Genomic DNA, 16,513 nt, shown 5'->3' on the forward strand with positions numbered 1-16,513 from the left:
TTATATTTCTGACCAACCTCTCTTCAGTTTGTGTATACTAATCATGCCATGCGGCAAGTTTACTTGTATGTCGAGGAAATGGTTGTATATGTTTATATAGAGACAGAAAGTACTAATGTACTGTATATATCAATATTTTCATGTCTACCATACTGTTGCAGCCCTTACGGCACATAACAGCATGGTTTGTTTACTCGTTAATCTAAAAGGTGTGTTCTCTTGGTAAATTCAAGGTTTCCGTCTTACGTTAGATATTCAAATGGTGAGCACTATTGCAAAGTTTCACACAGTACGCACAAATTATATTAGTTCTGTGCATTGTGTTACGACGCCCTCCACCCCACTAGGGGTCTCTGTGTTTGCTGTGTGCTTGCTGGCTCTCTTTGTTTTACAGGTGATCCATAGTGTCAGCCTGATGAGCAACACCTGGACAGCTAGGGATAAAAGGCCCAACCCCATCCAATGTAGGGTCTCACTATTTTTATGAACACAGCTGCCTTTTTTCTTGATGCACATTGTCACACACCCATACAGGCCTGCATTACTGATTTTCACGTTTGTCTTAGGTTGTTAGGTTTGGTTATTTTGTAAATCAATACGTCTTTCGCTACGCTTAAACTCGTCTTGTCTCCCTTCTTTGTTGCAGCATATGAGCCTGGCTGTAACAAATGGGGGATTGTCCACATTTATTTGACACTGTTTGAGAGCTAACTTTGCTGATTGGAAGTGATTTGATGGGCTGAGGCTGATTACAGGAATCAGATCAGCTGTACATTCAGGTGCATCTAGTTTTTTGAATGAGGTGTGCAATATGGCTATTTGGAGACATGGACGAGTAAGGTGAGTAGGCTATTGGATTTTTCTTTTGGTTAATGTAAGGTAGTTCTGGTGGTCCTGTTTGTGAATCCTTCCTAATCTTTTAAATGTACAAGTGTAACCGTCTCAATCCATACATTCCTTATTACCCAGACTATGCTGTACACCCTCAATGCGTATTGCGTCCTTCAATTCTGAACGAGTTAACACTTTAAAATAATAAGGATAGGGCACTTCAGTTCACACTGCACAGTTGTTACCAACGTCTGACTCATGCATGTGCAACCATTAGGCAGCTGGTCCGTCCTTCCCATTCTGACAATATGCAATCTGCAGGCCACTGGTCTGGATCCATGCTTCATTTGCATGAGAAGTGCACGATGGCTGAGATTGTTGCTGTGACAACGCAGAGGAGACATATGGGTTTTTCAGAGAATGCTCGGGTGTCAGGATAGGTGGAAGCTCTCACACTGTGTGCGTGTGTGTGTGAACAAGACTGAGAGAAATGACTTGGTGTTTTTATTCAGCTGAGCTTCCTGACGCACATTGTTTGTGTGTCAATAGACCTCCCCCCCTACTCCCACCTTAACGATCTCTATTTGCAAACAGCCGCCAAGGAATTTATGAAGGATGCTTAAATCTGAAACAAAAGAAGAGGACGGCTGTGAAAAAAATGAAATGTCTGTGCACAGAAACGTGGTCGGGATGATTTGAGTGGGAGGGAGAGAGGCCCACACTTCATTTTTGAAAGACTTTTTAAATGACTGAAGCGATGTTGTTCGCTGCACAAAACAAAGAATATACTATACACATCCAAAATAGCACTGTCATTGCTTGCCTCATGTTTTTCTGCCTTAACACAATCTTCATCATTAAATTGTTTTTTTTAACACCGCACAAACACATGCGTGCTGCTGTTGTTGTTTTTCAAAGTCCACTGAGGGCAGAAACAATGAGGGGACTGTGTTTGTGAGCAGGAACACGTGCCGCCCTCAGACTTGGAGAGCAGCTGGCAGTGCCATCAAACATTCATGAGAGAGATGGAAATACTGCGAAGGACAGTGTGGACCAAGGGATACAGAACGAGAAGAGACGGAGAGTGTGAGCTCACAAAGGTGGGACTTATCTGCATTAACTCTGAGCTGCTGTTGTTTTTACAGGACATTGTTCATGTGTGCGAGGGGAGTTGCCATCGAGTTCCTGTCACCAGTGATGCTTCTGTTAACCAGTCTGCAGCAGCTGGTCACTGATGTGTTTAATGCAGGCCACCTTTACAGTACTGCAAAGCAGCTGGCATACATCAATCAATCAATTACTAAATCAAAATACTTTATTAATCCCAGGGGGAAATTTGGTTCATGAGAGTTGCACTATATTAAAATACAGTAAATAAATATTTATGTAGACGTAAGGGGAAGTACAAATGTGCAATTTAAGTCCTTGTAGCCACTTGGACACAGCGTCTGAGGCACAGAAACGAGGCAGGACGTCCTTCACAGCTCAGTGACCCTCTGAAGACTCATGATGAAGACTCATGCTCATGGTGAAGACATGATGAAGACTCAGACTCATGGTGAAGACGGGGTGAGGCTTCCGATGTAATCCTTGTCAGCCCAAACAGTCCGGAAGCCAAAGCAAGCGTTGGAAATGTTTTTGATGGAAACGTTAGCCAAACAGTCCATAATCTGTCTAACATAATAACATAACATAACATAATAATAATAATAATAATAATAACAATAACATAACATAATCTGTCAAACCATAATGTGCAGCCCAGTGGCGGATTTAGGATTGTAGGAGATCCGGGGCTTAGCCCAGCAGTTGTTGGGGGGGAGGGTGCAGGGGTAAAGTGCTATTTTTTACAAGTGGAGAGTGGACAGAACATTCTAGGGAGGTCTGGGGGCGTGCTCCCCTGGCAAGATTTTTTTTTTTTAAATATTGAAGTTAAAAGCATCAATCTGGTGCACTTTGAAAGCAACATTAACCCTAACTTAATAATACCTTAAAGCGGACAAAAGGCACTGTAGAACACTTATTAATTAACACCCTTTAATGAAGCAAACTAATGCCTTAACTCACTCAAATACAGTCGTTTACTTATTTCGGTGAAACTAATGTGCGTAGAGTTTTAAAGGATTCGGATAGTCTCGCCTTGATTCTGGTGCATTGCTTATCGTTTTATAGATCTATTCTCATCCACCATCTTTGTTTGTGACGTAAAGAGTGTAAGAGTCACATTTCTGAATCGGACACTCTGAGTGGATGCAGTCACAGCCAATCGGAGTCTGATTCAGAGGGTTGCCTGTCAGTTCCGTTGCTATGGTTCCGTTATGTGTACTGAAACGAGAGCCGGTATAATTCCACGCGCGAAAACTAAATAAAAGTTGGAATACGTTATTTTAGTGTCTTAAAAGTAGACTGAGGTAAAGTATGAAGGGTTAATGTTACATCTTAGGATAATTTTTAGTCATGTTTTGTATACATACTAACATATAAGGGCTAGGATTTTTTCTCGCCGGTCAAATGTCCGGACAGAATTTATTTTACCGGACAAATTTGAAACTTACCGGTCATGTTTCAATAATAATAATAACAATTGTGTAGCAGAGTTTCCGTTAGCAGGTAATTAACGGACTATGACTGGATATGCTGATGTTTAAAACTCAGTTAATGGGAGTCATTTTTATATTGCTTCAGTTTAAAATCCTAACAGATCGAAAAATTCAGATACATTTTTCAATAAATGATTCCACAGACAACAAACAACATAATTATTACATTCAAAGAAACTACTTGTAGTAGATGAAGTACATTATTCAAAGTTTACATTCACTTTGAATAATAACACGGGAGAGGGGGGGTTGGGGGCATGCATCACCAGGAAGATTTTTTTTAAATGTTGAAGTTAAAAGCATCAATCTGGTGCACTTTGAGAGCAACATGAAGAGATCTATGGATACATCTCTCAACACCCATATGAAACAGAACTGTAAGCAGATTTTTTTCTTTATGGATATTTTACAAATCACTCCCCTTTTAAACTGTATTGTTGTTTATTAATAACAACTTTTTTTTACTGTCATATTAGTATTGTATACCTGTTTACTTTAATCTCTTATTTTTCTATAACTATAATGATCATATAAAGATGTGCCTTTACCTCACTGGTTGGAGAAAAAGCTTCTTATATTCGTTAGCATTGCTAGCTAACCAGATTCTAATAACAACAAAGTTATTGACTGTATGATCAGTATGACAGATGAACAGATCGCCACTGGGCTTACAACTAAAGACACAGCCACGCAAAAACTGCGGCATGTGTACGGCTCCTTATGGGTACTGCAATTTGTGAAGTCCCGGCCCGGAGCCGCGTTCTGGTGCTCTCCGTTAGAACTACACTCCTGTCAGACGAGACATATACCACGTGATGACACGTTAGGCTCGTGTTGTGTTCAAGGACCCTGAACTTGGCCAGGAAAAACAAGCTTGTTTAATTATTTTGCAGTCTAGATTTCTTGAATTTTTTTCTTTTTTGCGTGTGTTTTATAAATTACCTCGAGGGCCGTACCAAATGGTCTCGCGGGCCGTATACGGCCCGGAGGCCGGAGCTTCCCCACCCCTGAATTAGATAGTGATAAGCTTAATATATACAAAAACATCATTTATAGGGTAGGCTACTTCCTATTGGGAAGTAGTTGTCCCCAACCCTGACATCTAAATGTCAATTTCTGTAAATATCACACAATACATTTTATTTTTATTTTTTTCAATGGTGTGTTTAGAAGATCTTTATGATTACATTCAAACAGAAGTTGGAATATTTAGATTTATTGTGGGTTTAATTTTTTAATACAAAAACTATACTCAACATTTTTTATGTCCCCAGTTTTCATGTCACTACCGAAACACAAGGGGTTTTAGTCCAATTGCTGAGCCTGGTTTTTAGCCACACCCCTGCATTTTTGACTGGGAAGTGACACTCCACCCCTGTCCCTCATGGCTGAATGGCAAGTAGCTATATCCCATACTTTTGATATAAATCTGTTCCAAAATCGGTAATCGGCGTAACCTTAAGAAGTGCCACTACCGAACACATTATCTTCAATTAAGTAAACTTTTTCGGAATTTTATGCAAAGTATTATGTTTTTATGTGTGTAAACCTCAAAAATGTGTATGCTAGCCATGTACTTGCTAGCATTCTTTAGTTATGCTCAAACTTAGCTAGAATCGTCACTACCGAAACAGTCACTACCGAAACATATGGTTACGTTTCGGTAATTGACATGATCGTTTCGGTAGTGACAAAATGGAATGGTAAGCAGGTAAATCCCATAGTTTTGAAATAAATGTGTTTTAAAGTCTGAAAATCAGTGTATTACTTTAAAGGTCTCTTATTATACTATTTTTAGGTATATATTATAGGTCTCAGATATATAAAAAAACATGTCTATAAAGTGTTTTGCTAAAAATACCAAACAGATCATGCATTCTAGCCTCATTCCCCTCTATTTCAGCCTGTTACTAAAGTGCTGATTCTGGGTCAGTAGCTTCAAACATTCACACTTCAACATAAGGCATGTTATGAGTTAAGATTAAGCAATAAGGTTGAGGGAATATGATACAACCTTGAGAACAAAATACTGTGGTCACTACCGAAACACTGGATGTTTTGTAAAAAATTTAGTATATTGAGTTATCAACTAAATTTATATGATACTGTTTGGTTTGATTTCAACAATCAATTCTGGAATCAATATTGTGCATTTTACAAAGAAAAATTCCATTATGATTTTTATGAATTGAACTGTGATTAAAAATTAAATTTCATTGATTTAATTGTGAAAACCCTCAAGAAATATTTGTTAAACTATTTAGAGAAAGGAAGGTAAAACAATCTTAACAGGTTAATATAATACTTTTTTACTACAGTGTATTTACTTTTGTTTCGGTAGTGACAATTTTTGGTAGAGGAAGAACATTCCAATACAGTCTGAAAATACGATATCAAAATGTACGGTTCTTTTGACTAGATAATGTGTAATTAAGATATGGTACAAAATATATATGGACAAAGTCTTGAAAAAATAAAACATACAACATTTCAAAACATTTCCAACCTGACTTTGCACCTGTAATGGGGTTGCTTTGCTACAGCGGCACAAATGCAAAACAACATAAAATCAACGTTAAAACAACAAATAAATGTCTCTCGAAAAGAATGTTTGGAGAGGGCACAGCTTAATAGGTATCGAATAAAAGTTAACAGAAAATTAAATAAGAACAACTTCAACAGGCTGGCCCATGTCACTATTCCATTAACAGTTTAATAAACCACACAAATTGTTAGGAACCTTGACTCAATAGTTTAGAGGACTCAAATGCACAACCCAGAGACAAAAAAGGTTTGAAGAAAATAATCTTTACTTGAAAAAACAAAATCAGTCTTTCAGAGGATATAACAAAATGTCAAAAGTAAAGCGCAGGAGGAAAAAAGGCAAAACACTGAGTCTCTTAAGCGATGGAACCTTGACTTCTTCCTCATTAGCAGTGGCGTTTTCTCCTGGAGGCCAAGGGAAGCCAGGCTTCCCCTGTTTTTTCGGATTGTAGTTATAATTTTAATAAATAAATAAAAACACTTCGTTTAGTTTCGGAATTTTTTTGTTGTGTGTTGCTGCCGGCCCGTCTCTCCCCCATTCTCATTGAGTATTTTACAAAGAGTGAAACAGCGCCCCTCTAGATGTTATGGTGAAACAGTAGATTGCACTCTCTGTTGCGAGAGGAGGCCAGCCGAAATTTGCTTCCCTTGGTGAAAAAAAATGGAGGGATTGACCAATCAGATGAGGCTCACGTCATGCCCCTGCCAACCTGTGATTGGTCAGGGCCATGCAAAGGGAAGCCAGAGGCGGCTGGCTTCCCTTGCCTCACAATCCAATCAAATCGCATCAATTTAGTGGTGCAGTGACGCGTCCCAAAAAGCGGAAGTAAGCTGCGCTCGGTTTCACTCGACAAAATAGCAATGGGATTTCTCCATAGGAATTTGGAAAATAGCTCGAAAAAAGGTAAGTGGAAAACGAACCTGGTAAATGCACGTTTTGTTCAGTCGGATAATATCCACATGTCTACCCTACTTTTATAATTTTCGAATCATAAATCTAATCGATAGAAGATAGATAGCGTCACTCCACCACTCTAACCGCCGTTAGAAAGTAGCAAGCAACTGAAGCAAGTGCAATTATGGAGGGTGGAGATTGAGTATTTAATCAAAAAATAATTGTAGTAAACTTCCGCTGCAGCAGCAACAACAAATACAATCTGATGACAGGCCAATGCCCAGCGAGGAACAAAGGAGCGAACCGGGGACGTAAAACGTTAAAGGTCTCCTGATTTAGTTTGTGAATGAATGCTTATTAGAGTTTCGGCTGGAGAGTGCGTGCGGACCTGTCGGTCAGATAACGGGCGTGTGTAAGTCCTGCATCTGTATGATACAAATGTGTGTAAAATGATACCGGGCGCTGTAATCACTCATCTGGTTACGTTTACATTGACCACCACCCCCCCCCCCCCCACCCCAAAAGAAAGGACGTATTATTGGCTTCCCCTAATTTTTTCCCCACGCTACTGCTCATTAGCAGGGAAGAGAGGAGGCTGGTACCCGTTAGCACACTGGAAAGGGGAAAGACCCGTGGCAGCCGAGGGGAGAGTGTTGTGGGCGTACTCTACCCAGGTAAGGTGATCGCTCCAAGTGGTCTGCTTCTGGGACACAAGGCACCTGAGGCATGTTTCGAGGTCTTGGTTCAGGCGCTCTGTCTGACCGTTGGACAGCGGGTGATAACAGGAAGATAAGCTGCCGGTGTCGCCGAGGAGCTGGCAAAACTCCTTCCAGAAGTTGGAAATGAACTGTCACTGGGGAAACCATGGATTCTGAACACGTGAGTTAACATGACCTCTGCCATCTTCTTGGCAGAGGAAAGTTTGAGCAGAGGAATGAAATGTGCCATCTTTGAGGAACGGTCTACCACCGTCAGGACGGTAGTGTTGCCTTTGGAGGGCGGTAGTCCAGTCACAAAGTCCATGCAGATGTGCGACCATGGTCGCTGAGGCACTGGGAGGGGCTTGAGCAGACCCATCTGGGCCTGGGACGAGGTCTTATTTTGGGCACACACTGGACAGGCCGCCACGTACTCCGAGACCTATTTTTTCATGGCCGGCCACCAGAACCGCTGCTTTATGGCAAACATTGTTCGTCGGACGCCCGGATGGCATGTGAACTTGGACGTGTGAGCCCAGTGGATTACCTGAGAGCGTAAAGACACAGGGACAAACAAACGGTTGCCTGGACACTCACTAGGTGCCGGGCTCACAACATTCGCCTGCTTCACATCTGTTTCTATCTGCCATGTTACCGACCCAACGACACAGTTCAGTGGAAGGATTGATACTGGTTCCTTGGCATTATGTTCAGGCTCAAAGAGGCGAGACAGTGCGTCTGGCTTACGGTTTTGTGTACCAGGCCGAAAAGATAATGTAAAGTTAAATCTGCTGTAGAACAGAGTCCACCGGGCCTGACGTGAATTGAATCGCTTGGCTTTCCTAACGTATTCTAAATTCAACCTCAACCACAAACTGTCTCTGGGGGTCCGGAACAGTAAGTACAGGTGCCGTGGTGAATCTTTTCTTGAGGCACTGGAAGGCGGACTCGGCCTGTGGGGGTCCACTGAAAAGAAACCTTAGAGGAGGTGAGAGCATGCAGAGGTGTGGCCACAGAACTGAAGTTGTGTATAAACTTCCGTTAAAAGTTGGCAAACCCCAGGAATTGTTGGACTCTTTTGCTGCTATCAGGAGTGGGCCAGTTGGTCACCGCACTGACCTTGGATGGATCCATCTGCACCTGATTGGTGGTGACAATGTAGCCCAGGAAGGAGACAGTGGTTGCATGTAAGTCACACTTTTCAGCCTTCACATATAACTGATTCTCAAGAAGCTTCTGGAGAACTTGGCGGACATGCATGACATGACACCAGTGGTTGCATGAGACTTTTTCGTTGTCCATCATTTTGACGGACAGGATCGTAACATTTCCGTCATAATCCATTATTACCCGTCATTTTATTTGATAAAAGTTTTTTAAGAGTTTTAATGATGAGATGAGACATGTTTTTAATTTTGAGTTTGGGTACTGAGCAGCAAATGTTCATTCATTCATTTTTTTTAAATTATGATTCATACAGAACTTTTAAGGGCATGGAGAAAGAAAAAGATGAACAGAGACACCGACCGTGTGGTCACTTTTCATGTCAACACGAACATGAATGATTTATTTTTTCCTGCACTGACAGCACAGCAGAGGGGGGCAGAGGCCGCTAAAAACACAGCAACCACTGTGCCTAAACAGACAAATATGAACAATGCCATCGTTTTAAATGAGACAATTACAATCAGAATATGAACAAGACATTTACAAGAACAACTCAATTGACCTGCTGTAGCCTAGCCTGAACGCTGATTTCTGCATCGTCGTGCACCCTCGGACACATCTGTTACTCATCTTAGCTTTTCTACAGATGTCGCAGAACATTTTGCCATCTTCCCTCCTCAGCCATATTAAGCTCTTGCTCCCACTGAACCGGGTACTCCCGCTTGAACTCCTTGCCACTTGCTTGCCCCTCTACCGCTGGCTGAACGTTGTCAGTTTTAGTCTTACTGGCTTCTTGTCCTTCATCCTCCACCACATCAATCCCTCTGTTTTCACCTTGTTTATCCACACCATCACAATTACTGGGCTTATTAAAAAAGCTTCGGACGATCAGCTGCCGTGTCATTTTGCGATTGCTAAAGCCGGTTAAATTAAACAACGAGGTAATCAACAAGGTCAAAAACAAGACTAGACAATTAATATACACACACTCGCCACCAACTGGACAGGGGTGTGAATGACTAAATAATAGTTACAGACTACAGTAGAGTACAGTAGATCGCCCTCAGTCGACCTGGCCACTAAGGATATAATATAATGTGGGCCGCTGGTGGACATTTTGGCGCTGTTCCAAGTTGTGTTCTAATCTGTCAAAATTACGGACTGCTTTCAGATTTTTACGTCATTGTTAGAAAAAATCCGTCATTGACGGAAAATATTCGGTTAACGTTACCTCTGCATGAGACTGACTATCTGGGGAGAAAATCAAAATATCGTCCAGATACACGAAAACAGAAACATTCAAATTTCATTTACCATAGCCTGAAATACAGCAGGAGCATTACATAGTCCAAAAGGCATGACCCGATATTCATAATGTCCGCTTGGGGTGTTGAACCCCGTTTTCCATTCGTCTCCATCTCTAATCCTGACTAGGTGGTAGGCTTTCCTAAGATCCAGTTTGGTAAAAACGTTAGCTGTTTGAAGCAGTTCAAATGCTGAAGAAATCAGCGGAAGTGGGTGGCGGTTCTTAACAGTTATTTCGTGCTATGGGCTGTATTCAATGTATGGCCTGAGCGACCCATCCTTCTTACCCGCAAAGAAGAATCCTGCACCAGCAGGTGAAGAAGAAGCACGGATTATCCCGGCTTTCAACGAGGAGGACATGTAATCGTCCATGGCCGCCCACTCCGGTCCCAAGATGGAGTATAAGCGCCCCCTAAGGATGGGTGCGCCAGGCAGCAGGTCAATGGCACAGTCAAAAGGACAATGAGGGGGCAGTGACATAGCTTTGGTTTTATTAAAAACCTCTTTAATGTCATGGTAGCATGAGGGGACCTTGGAAAGGTCAGGAAAATCTGAGCTTCTATCAGAAACGGCAATAGTTTGTGGGGCTCTACAGGACACGGTCTCTGAGCTGAGTTGTGTTACTGGTGCTTTGGTGACAGCATGGTGGGGAAAATAGCCGGACTTACAGGTCTGTTCACAATTCCCTCCCCATCCCTTAATTTGTCCTGAACACCAATCAATATGTGGGTTATGTGTTTTTAACCAAGGAAACCCCAAAATCAAAAAAAATCAAAGGTAGGTCAAAAAGTTCATAAAAACACAACAAATTAGCATTAATTAAAAAGTGCACAGTTGTAGCATTACATTTGTTTGCTTTAGAAGTCAAATATTCAGGTTATTTTTTTTAACCAGGCACATCACAAAGTGCATTTACTGAATACAATAATAGCAGTCTTAATAAATGTCCTCACATACAAAAAAAAAAACTAAAGAGCTCCAATGCAACACAAAGAGGTAGTACTGTAGCAATACTATTTTTTCCCTTTTCAAGTAATAACAAAAAAATCATATGTTTTGGTCACATTTGACCCAGACACATTACAAAGTGCATTTAAATGAATACAGAAAGAACTGTCAAACCCTTCAGTGCACAAACCCATAACAAGGGATACGGGTAAATATATGAATGAATACTACACTACACGTCTACTATAGTAAACTAGGTGCTTACTATCAACTCATTTGTGATTTGTCATCGCTGACTTTCTCAATGGGAGAAGGGACAGTTGTTGTTTTGAACAAGAGCAGTGATTTTTGGCTCATAGGATGTCAATGCAATCCTAAGACATTGGTGAAGAGTGCTTTCAGTCAGGGAGCAGCGAGTGCTACTTTTGATTGAGTTCGTGTGTGAAAAGCTTAATTCACATGTGTATGTTGATCCAAACATACTGAGCACACAGATCGCTACTTTCTGAACATTAGGGAACTGCTGTTTTTTGACATCACTCCAAAACTTTGCTGGCCCGTTAGTGCGCTGCATGTCAATAAGTTCCAGTGTATATTTCCCCTTGTCGATGCAGGGGACCACTTCCTTTGTTCTGGTTGATACGTCCCCCTCTATTGCAACAGTGTAGGGGTCTCTGGCAAAGCCCATCACCTCTGTGGGCAGAGCAAATCCATCCAACAATCGACCGGCAAAGTTCTCTTTCAACCTCGCAAAAATCTGTCATCACATCCGTGATTTGTGCCGGAGATGTGATGTGTTCGGGGAGCGTCGGAAAATGCAGTATCCGAACCGTGCTCAAGTCGGTCGCGAAAAGGTCCAACGCGGAGTGTTGCGTTCATGGTCTGTACTAGTGTAGGAATTTGGCTGCGGGAGGCTGGGCCACTCAGGAGTTGGTTCTGGGCCGCATCTGGCCCGTGGGCCGCCAGTTGAATAGGCCTGCTGTAGTCTCTTGACCACTTCGCAGTGGCCCCTGCGGCAGCTATGCCGGTTAAATGGGAGACCATAATGCTATTTCAGCCTCATCTGACACAAACGCTGCTGGGTTAAGTCTGTTATGCAGGTCACACTGGACTAGGAAGGTTCTGCAGTTTCCAGATTCACCTGAATATTTCTCTGGCAATGCCAACCGCAGTGGGACAGGAGAGAAATTGACCTCGGCCTGATTAACAGCAGGATTGGCATCAGGTGGCATAGCAGGAATCGGAGCTGTGGAAGTTGCCTCTAGAAGATGAGTAAGGACTCTGTGGAGCTGTGCTGCCAGATGGTTCACCTGTGACGTGACAGAGGTTTGGCAATCCTCCTGGCGTTCTGAAAAGTCTTTCACTCCATGGCTAATGGTTTTAGCTGCTCCTGGTGCTGATGGATGATGTTTCCCTGTGCGGACAGGGCGGTCTCGAGCATCTTGGGGTTGGCTGAGTCCATACTGGTCGGTTCGTTCTGTTAGGAACCTTGACTCAATAGTTTAGAGGACTCAAATTCACAACCCAGAGACAAAAAACGTTTGAAGAAAATAATCTTTAAAAAAAACCAATCACTCTTTCAGAGGATATAACAAAATATCAAAAGTAAAGCGCTCACATGGAGGAAAAAAGGCAAAACACTGAGTCTCTTAAAGAGCATCTTGCAGGTTTTTTTTTTTTCTACATTTATGCTTAAACTTGCTTGAAAATTACAATTAAAAAAAGTGAATGTAGGATTTGATATGTTTTACGAGACATAAGGGCAGGAATTCAGAGGGAAAGGAGCAATTTTGAGCTCTGCTCTTAAAAACTGCTTTTTTTTAAGGTCATACGTCAAACGCGTCATATTACATCACACAGGGGACACATCTCCGCTCTCTGACTGCGGGTATAGTTAGTAGTTGCGTTGAGTTGAGCGGTTGTGTTTTAGTGAGCTGGTATTTTTCTGTAGTTTTACATTGTATTTCACCTTTTCTAATCATGGTGCAGTATTGTGTTTGTGCAGGTTGCACAAATACCAGCCTGTCAGGACATCGAGTCCACAGTTTCCCTCAAGGGAAAAGGACCGGAGCTAGCGTTCGTTCATGGGTGCGTTGTGCATCCACCTCCCTGCAGCACATACTCTCCACAGCTTTATCAGGAAACTGTATTACATCTCTCTCCCCCCCCCTTTGCTGCTCTCTCTCTCTCTCCCCTCCGGTACACGGCACCGTAAGACGTAGTGTGGAGTTGCATTAGGTAACGCTGTGGTAGCTGTACTGCTCCAGCTGTCTCCTTTGTGTTTGTTTGTTTCCCCCTGTCTGTGTTGTTTGTGGGTGCGTGGTGGCTGTCACTCCTGGCTCCCGGCTCAACCTCCACTCACCTGCTGCAATCAGCTGTGCAACCCCCCCGACTACACACCTGCTTTCCATCAAGCCATTTACAACGGCATATCAACAGAGGCTCCAGAACCTTTCTCCGCCAGATCGTCAAGTATCAGCCGTATCTCGCGTCTCCCCTCCGGTACACAGCACCGTAGTGTGGAGTTGCATTAGGTAACGCGAGATACGGCTGATACTTGCGCATTAGTTTCTGTTATGGATCAGTATCAACAGTCCTGCCAGTAACGTTACTATATTATCAATGCTACTTTAGTTATAGCCTGATATATGATAGCTAACTTCATAATGTTGTGATGTGACGTTAGCTAACATTCTGTAGCTAACGCCGGTCACTCACCAAGATAGCTGCCCAGTTCTCCACTGGTTCTCCTCACACCACAGCTCAATTTCTCTCCGATGGCCGTTATTTCTTCTAATCATTGGCTGCTCCTGGTCTCTTGGACGCCTAGCAGGCGCATAATTATAAGGTTGTGGTCCGTCATATGCATTCGAGTATTCATGTTCAACTTCTTCTGTGTCGAAACTAGCATTGGGATCCATGTTTATTAATACGTTACACCGGCCGCTCTCCCCCTTGTTTCCCCCATGTTACGTCACACGCGGGAGGTCACGTGCCGAGGCTTTTTTATGCGGAAGTGAACATTTCTTACAAAAACGACGACAGATGTCACTGTAGTGTATATTTCTGTATATCTTTTTGAAAATCTAGTGTATTCATCATTTTCCTACACATTTATTCACAGGTGTCTTTAACCTGGAAGTTGCTCTTTAAGCGATGGCTTGGATCTGGCTTATTGGAACAATGAGCAAGACGAACCGACAACTAACAAGGGGAGACAGGACAATATATACATGAGGTAAGTGGACACAGGTGGAAACAATCAGGGGCGGGGCAGACACTGACGATGGCGGGAAAAAGAACCAAGGCAGGAAATAAAGGGACCTGGAATGAGACAAGGTGAGTACAAAATAAAACAGGAAGTGGAACATAAACTAAATCAACATGAACATGACAATCACAAACATGACACAACTTAACATAATTGACGGGACACTACACAAATGTCTGTTGATTTGGATAATGATACCTCAGAATCCAAGTAAGAGCACTTTGTATGTGTTTGTGAGTCAGAGAGCTCATGTATTTTAGTGGTAGAAAGCTGAGACTAAGAATGAAATAAAAATATACAATGTTGAAACTCCCATTGTATATGCTCAGGATTTAACCCAATTTAAGGGAATAACAAAGAAACATGTTGGGTTGGAGGAATCACAGCAGACTAACTTAACACCAGCCGAAAAAAGACTAACAGTGAATTCCTCTGAAGAAATGTGAGAAAAAAACAATTTCTCTTTATTTTTGATCGACAGAGTCTTATGAATTGTTTTGAACGTGTGATCAAGGATAGATGTAACAAGCACAAAGGAACCTGGAAGAAACTGGTGGCTTTTTGGTGTTTCTTTGTGTGGGTTTTACAGCCGTACACTGATGAACAGATAAATACACCCCATGCTGTGATAATAAACTAGAAAGTTCTCTCTCTTTGCTAATGCACAAGGATGTCTGGCTGACTTCTTTATCCTCAGCATGACATGCTAAACGTGTCATAACTTGAGTCAGATCAACTATCCTGCAAGCCTGTTAGCAGTGTTACTACCATGCCTTTATCTTTTCCCTTTCTATAATAACATATTAGCATTAACAAGGTTTTCATTTTGAAAATCACAACATAAAGGCACAGTGTGTAGCATTTAGGGGGACATATTACCAAACAGTGAATATAACATATACTGTATGTCTATGTTTTAATTTGAGTATCATCTACTGAAACTAAGAATCAGTGTGTTTTTGTAAGCTAAGAATGAGGGAGCAGAGGCCTGTACTACGAAGCTGGTTCAACCTAACCTGGATATGTTTGAGTTAGCCGGTTGGCCTAATCCAAAACATACGCACTCTCGCTAAACGGCACTACGACGCGGGTTATCAAGTGGATCGCTCGAGCCAGCCGTGCCCTATCTAGTTAGGTGCGCGTTCACATGAAAGGGGTGGTATTTGGAGCATTCGACCAATCACAAACATGGACAAGCGTACTGACAACGCAGCGTCATACTTCCTGAATGAAAAGTCAACTATAATATTAGACATATGAAAAAGTTATACTTTAAACATCCATGACTTAAACACTTTATCCGGGATAAAAGCCACATAGTTGCACCTGCAAGGTGAATACAGCTGGTAAAAGAAAAAGTGTTTGAATGCGTACATTAACAGGTTTATGATATCACTGCCCCATCTAAGATACGAGTGGATCTGACTTTAATTACATTTGTCTCGAGTGTTTCGTCAACTTAATGTGTTGCTTAAAATAATACTTTTGCATACAGTATGTGACACTGTGAGTGTTGCACGGCCAGATACGGCTCAGCTGACTCAGATAAGGAAATATATGATACATTATGATGTGATATGCCGCGGACTGTACTTAATGTTACTTGATCGCTTTAAACTCCGCACACTGAGCTCTGATTGGTCAGCAGGCAGTGCTTTCACTGAGTTGAGCTCTTAGCCTGCAACCTAACCTGGGGGGTATACTACGAAGCAGGATTTTCGTTTAGCAAGATAACTTCTGGGATTTCCGGTCCTACGAAGCGGGTTCACTTTTTAGCGGGCTAGATCTCCATGGTGACTTATCCTGGAACCTAGTCTGTGCTCCGAAGCAGGTTAGGTTCCAGGATAAGAGATCAACTCAGCGAAAGCACCACGCCTGCTGACCAATCAGAGCTCAGTCTGCGGAGGAAATACAGTTTAAACTGCCGTTACAGGAAAGACGGCCGGCCAAAATCACCGCTGTGTGAACGTGAAAATGAATAGAATATCACCTCCCATCTTCAGAGCAATCGGACTATTATAACTATTATTATACTATTATGTTAAGAAAGCTTAAAGAGCCTGTGACACGAGTTTCCCTCATCATCCAAACCCATCAATTTGAGTAAATATTGTCCCCTTGAAAACCGTTATTGAACTGATTTTGGATATTTGTACTATTTCATTCCTCTGCTCAAACTTCCCTCTGCCAAGAAGACGGCAGAGGTCATGTTAACTCACGTGTTCAGAATCCATGGTTTCCCCAGTGACAGTTC

At 42.1% G+C, this 16,513-nt stretch overlaps 1 protein-coding gene across 1 annotated transcript in view; it reads left to right on the forward strand.

Moving 5' to 3' along the window:
• The window catches only part of LOC307024417 (uncharacterized protein), a gene marked incomplete at its 3' end in the record, with an annotated part of 109,447 nt that overhangs the window by 17,908 nt on the left and 75,026 nt on the right, over positions 1–16,513 (forward strand). Inside the window, exon 2 of the mRNA XM_079658486.1 lies at positions 14,113–14,226. The remainder of the gene's footprint in view (positions 1–14,112; positions 14,227–16,513) is intronic.

This window comes from Notothenia rossii, assembly GCF_949606895.1.
Source record: "Notothenia rossii genome assembly, chromosome: 11".
Classification (NCBI taxonomy): Eukaryota; Metazoa; Chordata; class Actinopteri; order Perciformes; family Nototheniidae; genus Notothenia; species Notothenia rossii.